General features: G+C 45.5%; 1 pseudogene; it reads right to left on the reverse strand.

Moving 5' to 3' along the window:
• Nucleotides 1-12,971: 12,971 nt before the first annotated feature.
• On the reverse strand, nucleotides 12,972-13,089 carry LOC124620619 (annotated as a pseudogene).
• Between the last annotated feature and the right edge of the window lie 745 nt (nucleotides 13,090-13,834).

The following is a 13,834-nucleotide window of genomic DNA, read 5'->3' on the forward strand; positions in this document are numbered from 1 at the left end:
AAGAGCAAAGGAGAACCATCTGTGCGGAATTGCTTGCTCGTCATGTGGCTGAGGGTGACAATTTCTTGTCAAAGATTGTTACAGGCCATGAAACATGGTTTCATCACTTCGAACCTGAAACGAAACGGCAATCAATGGAGTGGCGCCACACCCACTCCCCTACCAAGAAAAAGTTTAAAGCCGTACCCTCAGCCGGTAAAGTCATGGTTACAGTCTTCTGGGACGCTGAAGGGGTTATTCTGTTCGATGTCCTTCCCCATGGTCAAACGATCAACTCTGAAGTGTATTGTGCTACTCTTCAGAAATTGAAGAAACGACTTCAGCGTGTTCGTAGGCACAAAAATCAGAACGAACTTCTCCTTCTTCATGACAACGCAAGACCTCACACAAGTCTTTGCACCCGAGAAGAGCTCACAGAACTTCAGTGGACTGTTCTTCCTCATGCACCCTACAGCCCCGATCTCGCACCGTCGGATTTCCATATGTTTGGCCCAATGAAGGACGCAATCCGTGGGAGGCACTACGCGGATGATGAAGAAGTTATTGATGCAGCACGTCGTTGGCTCCGACATCGATCAGTGGAATGGTACGTGCAGGCATACAGGCCCTCATTTCAAGGTGGCGTAAGGCCGTAGCATTGAATGGACATTACGTTGAAAAATAGTGTTGTGTAGCTAAAAGATTAGGGAATAACCTGGTGTATTTCAATGCTGAATAAAAAAAACCCTATTTCAGAAAAAAAATGTGTTGCATTACTTATTGAACTGCCCTCGTACATAAGAAAGGTCTTCCGACGCATCCGATCTGTCTAAATTTGAACTGTGCAAAAACATCCATCTTACGGTTTAAAAATCCTTGGTTGGTTTCGTTGATGACGTTCTCTTACTGTATAAAGGCTGCACTCAGTTTTGCGGTTCACTAGTGGACTACCTGAATTCGCAGCACTCCAGTATTCAATTTGCAATCGAACACAGTGTTGCTGGCACATTCCCTTGCCGTGACCTCTTAATCACATTAAGAAACAGTTCTTTTGCGTTTGGTGTTCACCGAAAACCGTTTTCCATCGTTATTCTAATCATCACCTGAAATATGAAAAGGCTGCCTTTCATTCGCTTCTCATCTGCCTTCATCAACCCCTTAGAGGCTCGGAATTAGGTGCTGCATACGGGCTTGGCGAATCCGGGGTTCCTGAGCTGGTGACTGGTAAGCGCCGCTAGTCTGCTGTCACCGTAAGCTCTGGGCATTCTTCAGCGAGAACTGTATGGAGCGGCAGTGGAATGTTGTGCGTCACAGTTGTATAAGGCTTATCTAGGTATGCGGGACACTGTCTAAGTGGACTAGTATTTCCCCAGTTGCTCGTAGGACCGAGATGGAACCCTCGAAATCATTTCCTTCCCCCAGTGGAATGGGTGGGTCGCTTGGATGTGCCAACACCGAATCACACAAGAGACCTCGTATGACAAGCCCTCCGGGTTCTGGAGTTGTTAAAAGTAGTTTGGGATTTTGTAACAGAACGCATGCTGCTGGTCAAAATGTGTTTTCCATTGTGAAACGTAAGGGCGGCAGCTTTGAGAAGGTTTCGCCAATTTTATTTTCAAAAAAGTTTAGAGGGCATATCAGGGACATTAAAATCAGCCAAGCGGTTACAAAATGGACCACTATTGGTCGAAACCACTAATTCCCAGAAAGAACGATCCTGCAGGAGGCGAAATACCTTGGGGAGTATGCCATCGAAACTGAGCTCCACACCACACTGAATTACATCAAGGGTGATGTGACATGCAAGGATCACGTGGACATTCCTAAAGAAGAAGAGAAAGTTGATTAGATCCAAGAAGGAATAGTTGATGTTCAGAATATCATGAAAAGGGTAGATGGTTATCTTGTCAAATCCGCCTCCTTTATCATTCCCGAGCACATTAAGAGACGTATTCTTCGCCTCAGCTTGCGGCCTTATGTCCCCAACCCAATGCGTTATTTCAAAAGCCAGCGCTTCGGGCATACTACTCTTGGGTGTAAGGGAGAAGGCACTTGTGGAAAATGTGGTAAAATCGCCCATAAAGGAGTCGCTTGTTCATCACCATAGAAGTCTGTCAACTGCTTTGGAGCTCGTCCTGTCTAGAGTCGCGAGTGCACTGTATATCTCGAAGCTCTCCAAGAGCTTACACAACAAAACGCATCCCATGTAATGAGACCGTAAAGATATTTAAAGCCAACGTTCACCAGGTTCTTATCCTCACCACTGAAACAGCCAGTGCAGAAGGCCGATGCTCATACACAAACGGAGGTTGCTAGTGTCAGTACTAGCATCTGTTTTTGTGAAAGCTCTTGTGCTGCTGTAATCATTTCGAAGCCTGTCCCTCTCCCCAAAACTTCAGGAAAGGCTGTGGTTGCTGACATGGTGGAACTTCCTGCCCCGCCAAAGATCAAGTCTTGTCCACCATCTAGCGTTGTCACTACCACTTTCACGACTGTGGCTCCAAAGCAGCCTCAGGCCAAAAAAACGAAGACGAAGGTGAAGAATAGCCCACTGACGAAGACGGAAAGTACACAGTGGGTCGAAGGCGTCCTCTCTGATGCTTCTCTCGACTCTTCGTCGGAGGCGATGGACCTTCGCGTCGGACTGAGGAAGTCATCTGGCCCCAAGACTGTGCCTCGACCCATTTTCGGCTCACCTCAATGGCAGAAAGTCAGGATGAAAGGGCTATCCCCGTATAGACGGCTTCCATCCGAGAACTGAACATTAATGGGTTCAGGACACATTTGGAGGAACTGAATTTCCTAGCAGAGGAACGCCTCCTTTGCTTGTGTTTGCTGGAAACGCATTTTAAACCGTCTGATTCCCCTTTACTAAGGGGATACACACTCTATTGCAAGGATGACGTGACTGGGGAAAGGGCCAAGGGAGGGGTTTCTGTGTTTGTAAATAATGCAGGCCGCTCCTTTGCTCTTTCCTTGGCTATTGAGCTGCAAGCAGTTGCAGTTGAAATTCACATTGCCGGAGGATCACAGTTTGATCGCTGTACTTACCTCTGTCTGACTCAGTAGTCTCTGAGGCTCTCACAGATTTTACGAAACGACTCCCCTGCCCATATTTCCTGCTCGGAGACTTCAATGCTCATTAGATCTTGTAGGGCTCGACCTCCACTTGCTCTCGGGGTTAGGTTTGGGACAGCCTCACATCTCAGTAGCCGTGCATCCTAAATATTGGTACCCCCACTCATTTCTGTGTTGCTCTTTTGGTCATCAGTCTACTGACTGGTTTGATGCGGCCCGCCACGAAATCCTTTCCTGTGCTAACCTCTTCATCTCAGAGTAGCACTTGCAACCTACGTCCTCAATTATTTGCTTGACGTATTCCAGTCTCTGTCTTCCTCTACAGTTTTTGCCCTCTACAGCTCCCTCTAGTACCATGGAAGTCATTCCCTCATGTCTTAGCAGATGTCCTATCATCCTGTCCCTTCTCCTTATCAGTGTTTTCCACATATTCCTTTCCTCTCCGATTCTGCGTAGAACCTCCTCATTCCTTACCTTATCAGTCCACCTAATTTTCAACATTCGTCTATAGCACCACATCTCAAATGCTTCGATTCTCTTCTGTTCCGGTTTTCCCACCGTCCATGTTTCACTACCATACAATGCTGTACACCAGACGTACAACCTCAGAAATTTCTTCCTCAAATTAAGTCCGGTATTTGATATTAGTAGACTTCTCTTGGCCAGAAATGCCTTTTTTGCCATAGCGAGTCTGGTTTTGATGTCCTCCTTGCTCCGTCCGTCATTGGTTATTTTACTGCGTAGGTAGCAGAATTCCTTAACTTCATTGACTTCGTGACCATCAATCCTGATGTTAAGTTTCTCGCTGTTCTCATTTCTACTACTTCTCATTACCTTCGTCTTTCTCCCATTTACTCTCAAACCATACTGTGTACTCATTAGACTGTTCATTCCGTTCAGCAGATCATTTAATTCTTCTTCACTTTCACTCAGGATAGCAATGTCATCAGCGAATCGTATCATTGATATCCTTTCACCTTGTATTTTAATTCCACTCCTTAACCTTTCTTTTATTTCCATCATTGCTCCCTCGATGTACAGATTGAAGAGTAGAGGCGAAAGGCTACAGCTTTGTCTTACACCCTTCTTAATACGAGCACTTCGTTCTTGATCGTCCACTCTTATTATTCCCTCTTGGTTGTTGTACATATTGTATATGACCCGTCTCTCCCTATAGCTTACCCCTACTTTTTTCAGAATCTCGAACAGCTTGCACCATTTTATATTGTCGAACGCTTTTTCCAGGTCGACAAATCATACGAAAGTGTCTTGATTTTTCTTTAGCCTTGCTTCCATTATTAGCCGTAACGTCAGAATTGCCTCTCTCGTCCCTTTACTTTTCCTAAAGCCAAACTGATCGTCACCTAGCGCATTCTCAATTTTCTTTTCCATTCTTCTGTATATTATTCTTGTAAGCAGCTTCGATGCATGAGCTGTTAAGCTGATTGTGGGATAATTCTCGCACTTGTCAGCTATTGCCGTCTTTGGAATTGTGTGGATGATGCTTTTCCGAAAGTCAGATGGTATGTCGCCAGACTCATATATTCTACACACCAACGTGAAGGGGTGCAATGTAGACTAGCCTCCCCGTGGCGCACGTTGGGCAACGTGATTTTTTATCACGGCTAAATAGTCTACAAATCTGGCTGCTGGACCTGTGAGGATTTCGCAGCTTTACAGAATCAGCACAGACATGAACGCGAATACCCGAAACAACGGTTCCTCTCAGAACCCGTTGACCAACGACATTGGAGATGTCCTTAAAATCCTACAACTCAACGTAGAAGGAATGAGTAGAGCTAAATCTGACTACCTAATTGAAGTCCTGGACAACCATTCAGTGGATGCTGTCTTGCTCCAGGAAACACATTGCGCCGACGAAAAGCAGTTGAAAAATAGATGCAAACTTTCAGGCTATTCCCTTGCTGCAGCAACTTACCACGCTAACTATGGCACTGCCACCTACTTTAAAAACAACACTGACCAGGTCCACGATATAAAAACACACACTGACCCAAGCGCCTACGTCATACGAACAAAAATTGCTGATATTGAAGTCATCAACCTCTACAAACCCCCAACTCAGTCAAGGAATGACACTGCTATTTCCAACATACAACATCGTACAGTGATAATGGGCGATTTCAACAGCCACAGTACCCAGTGGGGATATAACAACACCAATGAGGATGGGGAAGGAGTAATGAAATGGGCGGACATAGAAGACGTCTTCTTGATCCGTGATCTAAAGGATAAAGGGACTTTCCACTCGGCTAGATGGAAAAGAGACTACAACCTCGATCTGTGCTTTGTTTCCAGAGACGCCAAAAAGCTACCATTACGCTGCAATAAACAGATGTTGCCTGATTTTCCTCGTAGCCAGAACAGGCCCGTCCTGCTACATGTCGGTATACAGATTCCAATAGTGAGATCTACACCTAAACCTCGATGGAATTTTGGCAAAGCCAACTGGGAAGCCTTTACCGCCGAAAAGGACCACAACATCCAATGGATCCCACCCGCGTCGAAGAACTACAACCGCTTTGTGGGATTACTCCTAGCCATTGCCAAAAAACACATTCCCAGAGGCTACAGGAAAACTTATATTCCCGGCTGGAGCCAAGAATGCATAGACCTATATAATGCATATTCGCAAAACAACGATCCTGAAATTGCGGACGAGCTTCTACAATGCCTGGACTCAGCAAGACGAGAAAAGTGGCACACTCTCATGAAAAATATGGACTTCAAGCACTCCAGCAAGAAAGCCTGGTGCCTTCTTAAAAACCTAGGTGAAAGCTCCATCAAAACCTGTATGGGAGGCAACATACACCCCAAAGAGGTAGCAAACAGAATAGTTAACCTTACGAGAAAAACATCACGCAGCAACAAGGATAACACTATGAAAGTAAAGAAAGAACTGAGAACCAAGCTCCGACAATCCACACCCGACAACAATTTCTCAAAAACCTTTACCATCCTAGAGATCACAGAAGCACTGAAAGAAATGAAAATGGGTAAAGCGGCTGGTTTAGATGAGGTCTACCCCGAGTTCTTACGGCACCTAGGACCTCGAGCTCTACTGTGGCTAACTCAGTTTTACAATGACATCCAACGATCGGAAACACTCCCACCACTATTTAAACAAACCAAGATCGTCGCCATTCTTAATCCTGGCAAAGATGGAAAGCTCCCAGAGGACTATAGACCTATAGCTCTTCTAAGTGTATGCTACAAACTATTGGAGAGACATTCTCAACAGAACAAAACCCATTGCTGAGAATTTCATTCCTATTGAACAAGCCGGATTTAGACCCGGTCGGACCAGCTGTAATCAAGTATTATCTCTTACCACACATATTGAGAGTGGATTTCAAAGGAAGAAAAGACAGTCGCCGTGTTCGTAGATCTATCGTCAGCATATGACACAGTGTGGAGGGAGGCAATGATTCTTAAACTCCAACGCATTATTCCTTGCAAGAAGACGGCTACCCTAATCAACAATATGCTTTCAAATAGATCTTTTGAAGTACACCTAGATGGAGAGATAAGCAAGAAATATAGGTTAAATGATGGCCTGCCCCAAGGATCCGTGCTAGCTCCATTACTTTTTAATATATATACATCAGACCTACCAGAGACATCTTCTAAGAAGTTTATCTATGCAGACGATATTGCTCTCACATATCAACATCAAGACTTCCACAATTCCGAAAGAATCATTGAGGAAGATCTTATTAAAATGGATGAATATTTCGAAACATGGAGGCTCAGATCTAATACCTCTAAAACCCAAGTCTCCTGTTTCCACCTCAACAACAGACAGGCAAACTATGCACCCCCCGTAGAGTTCAGAGGCCAGCTGCTTAAGTACAATTCCCTCCCAAAGTATCTGGGAATTACATTGGTCCGATCTCTGACGTACAAGGAGCACTTATACAAATGCGCAGCAAAAATCACAAACCCACTGGAAGTAGCTGGGGTGCAAGCGCCACAGTTCTCAGAACATCTGCTCTTACACTAGTATATTCGATGGCTGAATACTGCGCTCCGGTCTGGCTAAACAGCACTCATACAGCAACGGTGGACACCCAGCTAAACGACACCATGAGGCTCATCTCAGGCACTATTAAACCGACGCCCCACCAATGGCTCCCGGTACTGGCTAACATAGCCCCACCTCATCTAAGGCGAAGATCTGCACTGAAAAGGGAATGGCAAAAGTGCGCTAACAACCGTGACCTACCCTTACACGAAGACTGCAAGAATCCCAGCCACAGGCTCAAGTCCCGTAAGCCATCATGGAGATTAGGGCAACAGCTGATCGAGGACAATTATGACATCGACGAAGCCTGGTGTCGGGAATGGGATATGTCTAACCCTGATCACCTTAACTTAGTCTCGGACCCAACCGTACGGCCCGAGGGCTTCGGTCTTCCCAGAAAATCTTGGACAACTTTAAATCGTATCCGAACAGGCTATGGTAGATGTAATTACTGGAAGCACAAATGGGGACAGACTGACTCACCCAACTGCGACTGTGGGAATCCACAAACTCTACATCATATCGCAATGGACTGCCCTACGAGGAGATTCCCTGGCACAATGCAGGAGCTGCACCTCCTGGAGGGAGATGCTTCTGGCTGGCTGAGGGACTTGGACATACAACCATGAGTCTGGTCTACTCTTCTCCTTCTGAAAAACCTATTACTGGATACTATTACTATAATTTCTATGTATTTTGTGTATTTTGTGTTTTACTTCCTTTTTTAGATCTAATAATTGTTTGTTGCCTGTAACATTGACCATTCATTGTTCTTATACGTTGTTTGTGTTACTACTTACTTACTGCTGTATTCTATTAGCCATACGAAATATATACCAACGTGAATAGTCGTTTTGTTGCCACTTCCCCGAATGATTTTAGAAATTCTGATGGAATGTTATCTATCCCTTCTGCCTTATTTGACCGTAAGTCCTCCAAAGCTCTTTTAAATTCCGATTCTAATACTGGATCCCCTATCTCTTCTAAATCGAATCCTGTTTCTTCTTCTATCACATCAGACAAATCTTCACCCTCATAAAGGCTTTCAATGTATTCTTTCCTCCTATCTGCTCTCTCCTCTGCATTTAACAGTGGAATTCCCATTGCACTCTTAATGTTACCACCGTTGCTTTTAATGTCACCAAAGGTTGTTTTGACTTTCCTGTATGCTGAGTCTGTCCTTCCGGCAATCATATCTTTTTCGGTGTCTTCACATTTTTCCTGCAGCCATTTCGTCTTAGCTTCCCTGCACTTCCTATTTATTTCATTCCTCAGCGACTTGTATTTCTGTATTCCTGATTTTCCCGCAACATGTTTATACTTCCTCCTTTCATCAATCAACTGAAGTATTTCTTCTGTTACCCATGGTTTCTTCACAGCTACCTTCTTTGTACATATGTTTTCCTTCCCAACTTCTGTGATGGCCCTTTTTAGAGATTTCCATTCCTCTTCAACTGTACTGCCTACTGCGCTATTCCTTATTGCTATATCTATAGCGTTAGAGAACTTCAAACGTATCTCGTCATTCCTTAGTACTTCCGTATCCCACTTCTTTGCGTATTGATTCTTCCTGACTAATGTCTTGAACTTCAGCCTACTCTTCATCACTACTATATTGTGATCTGAGTCTATATCTGCCCCTGGGTACGCCTTACAATCCAGTATCTGATTTCGGAATCTCTGTCTGACCGTGATGTAATCTAATTGAAATCTTCCCGTATCTCCCGGCCTTTTCCAAGTATACCTCCTCCTCTTGTGATTCTTGAACAGGGTATTCGCTATTACTAGCTGAAACTTGTTACTAGCTGAGTCATTCTGAGCCACCGGCCTCTCTTTCTGCTCTCGAGCCTTCGTAGACTCTATTCAATGGGACGTCATTGATGACCTTCATTCCAGTGACTACTTTCCACTCCGAATTCACCAAGTGGATGAAGTGTTACCTGAAGAGCAGCCACGAAAATGGATAGTCAGCAAGGCTAATCGGATGCTGTTCAGCCAGCTGGCTGTATTTGAACACTGCGACAGTGTCCAGGAGTGGGTGGACCACAGTACACGAGTGCTCCATCATCCCACTGACTTATCCATCCCAGACTACTCAGGTCATCATAGGAGGCAACCAGGACCAGTGGGTGCGACTCGGCAATCCGGGCCAGGCGCGCAGCTGTTCGACAGTTTAAGTGCCACTCGACAACGGAGAACCTTACAGCAATTCATGTCGCACGAGCCAGGACTCGAGGTGTAAATAATGAGAGCAGTAAGAGGTCATGTCAAGCGTTGCAGGACTCCATCAACCATTCCACTTGTTCTACGAAGGTATGGAAAGCCATCCAGTGAATTTCCGGTAAACACAGCCATTTACCAATAGCAGCATTTTTGAAACAGGGGTGTCTCCAGACAATACCCAGAGACATCGCTTGGATGATGGCAGAGCATTTCGCAAGGATTACTGCCAATTCCAGCCAGGATTCTGCGTTTTGCTGTTACTGTGAGAGTGAAGAGAGTGGCAAGTTAGAATTCAGATCCACCAGTCATGAGTCCGACAACCCCCCGTTTCTCCATGTGGGAGCTGAAATCGGTACTGTATTATACTCCTGACACTGCGCATGGTCACGATCAAATCAATTACTGCTTGCTTCGACATTTGCCAGCAGCGTCAAAGGAAACTTCCTTGAATGTTTTGGTCTCAAATGGTAGACAGGCAACTTCCTTGAAAGGTGGAGAGAGGCCATTCTGATACCTATCCTCAAACCTGGAAATGACCGCACATGTCCAAGTAACTACCGGAGCGTCACATAAACAAGCCGTGTAGCAAAGATGCTGGTGTGCATGATTAGCCGTCGCCCGGTCTGGTTGTTAGAGACCAGGCAACTCCTTAGCCGCTCGCAGTATGTATTCCAGAGATACTGTGACCCTACTAGATGCAGCTATTCAGCAGGTTTTCGTTATGTAAACAGCGCTGTTTAGGTATTTTCCTCTGTATCAATAAGGCGTACGACACTACTTAAGCCCGCATCTCGTGGTCGTGCGGTAGCGTTCTCGCTTCCCACGCCCGGGTTCCCGGGTTCGATCCCCGGCGGGGTCAGGGATTTCCTCTGCCTCGTGATGGCTGGGTGTTGTGTGATGTCCTTAGGTTAGTTAGGTTTAAGTAGTTCTAAGTTCTAGAGGACTGATGACCATCGATGTTAAGTCCCATAGTGCTCAGAGCCATTTGAACCATTTGACACTACTTAAAGACACAATATCTGTTGCAGTTCCATCAATGTGGCTTTTATGGCCTGCTCCACATTTTCATACGGTCCTTCCAGTCCTAGCGCTTGTTTGGGTCTGTAGTTGGTGACGTGCTGTTAGATCACTTCGAGCATGAGAATGGTATTCCCCAGGGCAGTGTTACCCTGTTTGTCATAACCGTCAACGGCACCACGTCTACGGTAAGGAATCCCGTACAGTGTTCTCTGTTCGTGGAAGGTTTTGCTGTTTTCTGTTCCTCCTCCAGTGCTGCTCCAGTGATTCGTCAGTAGCAGGAGTGGGCTGCAAAGATAGGTTTTCAGTTTTCTGCAGATAAGTGTGTGTGTGTGTGTGTGTGTGTGTGTGTGTGTGTGTGTGTGTGTGTGTGTGTGTGTGTGTCTGTGTGTGATCATTTTAATCGCTCTTGTCGTATTTTTCATTTACCTGACTTACATATGACGGACACCATTCTACATTTTAAACATTCACTGAGATTTCTAGGCCTCAATTTTGACTCCATACTGTGGTGGTTACCACATCTGCGAATCCTGAAAGCCAAACCACAGAAGGCACTGAATATCATCATGTGCTTTAACCACAGGTCTTACGGAGTAGACGGGGCTTTTGCGCGTTCACGGCTAGACTATGGCTGCACAGGGTACGGGTCAGCGGGGTCTTCTTACCCAAAGATTATTGACGCTATCCTCCATAAGGGGGATTAAGCTAGCCACAGGTGCTTACAGAACCGGTCCCATACCCAGTCTCTGTGCTAAGGTTGGGAAGCCGCCACTCACCGTCCGGCGGCAGCTCCTCATGGTCCATCAGATATATAAGTTTCTCGTAGCTCCGAATTCACCTGCATACCATACTGTTGCTTGTCCACCTCTGGAACCTCTTTCCTCTACCGTCCCGCGAAAACCTATCCTTTGGGATCACATGCGGCATGTGCTGGAGTCACTTGGTGTGGAGCATGTACAGCTACGGATCCAGGGTTTTAACCTCTATCACCGTGGTTACGGCAAAGGCCCAAGATAATTTTAGATTTGATGCAGTACAGGAGAGATTGCACTCCTAATTCAGTTTTTAGTGGGATATTTTATGACAGTTCATATGAGCATCACAACTATGTAGCTGTCTTTACGGATGGTTCTAAGCAAGGGGATTCCGTCGGTCGCTTTGTCGTTTTCCCGGATCGTATCGTCAAGATCCTACTGCCTCAAGAATTTACTGTCTTCGATGCAGAATTATATGCAACTGGGGAGATGAAACCTTACAGTGCAAAATTTCTTGTCTGTTCCATATGAGTGCTCTCCACTCAATACAACGTTTGTACTCAGCAGATGTAGTAGTCCAGAATACCCAGGATGCCCTCTTCTGGCTACAACGACTGGGGAAGGACATGTCTTTTTGCTGGGTACCAGGTCACATGGGTATTACGGGGAACGAAAGAGCTGATCTAGCAGCCAAGGAGACGTGTCGTGATCGTCAGTTATTACAGTGTCCTGTAGCCTCGTTATTGAAATCTGGAGTCTTGCGGCAGTAGGAGGATGAGTGGCTGGAAGTGACAGACGGTAAGCTCTGTGTAGTAAAGCACACAACGCGGCCGCGGAGTACCACCTTCCAGCCACGTCAACGGGACGTGGTCCTCCTAACTCGTTTTCGCGTGAACCACAGTCCTATGAAAAAGGCCTCTTGCTCCGGCGAGAGGACTCCCCAATGTGTGGTGCTTCTGGCGAACTGATCACTGTGAGACACATTTTATTAGATGTATAGCTTATTTTACTCTTTCTAAATTGTTTCAGCGCATGTGACGTAAAGTGATTGTGTGGTCAATCGAAAGCATGAGTGTGCAATGATTTTAGAGATTATTTCCACATTTGTTTGTTTTAATGAGTGCAAAGTCGCTGATAACCTCGCCGTAGAGTGCACATAAGCTCCAAACGAATATACACGCACACGCCTCCATCAAGTCCACCTTTATCTCCCCCCTCCACGGCTTTCGACCAGGGATACCAGGTTGTACAGAGTATTGCACTAGCTAATGGATACGATATGAATTTTGTTCACAATATTAGTAAGAAATTACTGAACAAGACGACAGGTTCTGCCGATAACCACTCCACATTTTCTACCACTTTATCACCTCTTTGGCAGGACAACTAGAACTGTCACCGCATTGCCTACTATGGCCCCTTTTCGGAAAGAATAAACATTTTAAAAAAAGAATAATATAAATCCTACGTTTTTTATACCGCATATGTAGGTTTCAAGTTTAGATATAGGGAACAGGCAGTAAACAACCCATATAAGAATACGTGGGTTTATTCAATTTCCTGTAACGACTGTTCCCAAAGTACATTGGGCAAACGGGTAGAGATTTCGAAATTGGCTTTAAATTACATCTCAACGTGAGCAGTTCGAAATCCACGCTAGCATCTTAAAGCACTCCGTCTTCAGGCCACAAGTGGCCCGTCGGGACCATCCGACCGTCGTGTCATCATCAGCTGAGGATGCGGATAGGACGGGCGTGTGGTCAGCACACCACACTCCCGGTCCTCACGATGTTTTTCTGTGACCGGAGCCGCTAACATTCGGTCGAGTAGCTCCTCAATTGGCATCACGAGGCTGAGTGCACCCCGAAAAACGGCAACAGCGCATGGCGGCCCGGATGGTCACCCATCCAAGTGCCGGCCACACCCGACAGCGCTTAACTTCGGCGATCTGACGGAAACCGGTGTATCCACTGCGGCAAGGCCGTTGCCCGCTAGCGTCTCACTTACGCAATAATGAACGTTCTACTTCAGATCTCCACAACAACGTCGAGATACTACATAAAGCCAGAAAGGGCGGTGTTTTAAACGAGCTTTAGGTAACATGTATATAATAAAGTCCGTAAGACAGTCCCCTGATAATACCCTCAATAAACAAGCGGAGTTAAGGCACCGAGCTTTATTAGTCAATTCTGACTATTTAAATTTTTGAAATTGGGGGTCTGAACATCTAGCTATTTTGTCAGATTATTACAGCTTTCTTACGTTAATATTCATGTTTACTCCCACTGCCGGGACACTTTGATATCATTTGCTCCCTTTAATATATACAGTGTTCTGATGATTCAGAAATAAGTAGTTCATTTTAGCAACATTATTATACAGGGTGTCCCAAAAAAGGAGGGCTTGACACCGACAAATTGCATACTAAAGTACTCAGAAAAGACAGAAGTTTGTAAATATCCATCATAAATGGTCAATATGTACTGCACTGGCTGCACAGACGACATGTAGCCGATGGCCGAATTCATCCCAAATGGAGCGTAAGGTGTCTTCTGTCACTGAAGCTACAGCAGATGATATTCTGGTTTTTAGGTCATCAATGTCACTAGGTAAGGGAGGAACGTAAACACATTGTTTAACATATTCCCGCAGGAAGAAATCACGTGGTGTTAAGTCAGGGGAACTAGAAGGCCAAGAGTGTAAAGCCTAGTCTCGCGGTCTTGTACGCCCTATC

This window comes from Schistocerca americana, chromosome 6, assembly GCF_021461395.2.
Source record: "Schistocerca americana isolate TAMUIC-IGC-003095 chromosome 6, iqSchAmer2.1, whole genome shotgun sequence".
NCBI lineage: Eukaryota > Metazoa > Arthropoda > Insecta > Orthoptera > Acrididae > Schistocerca > Schistocerca americana.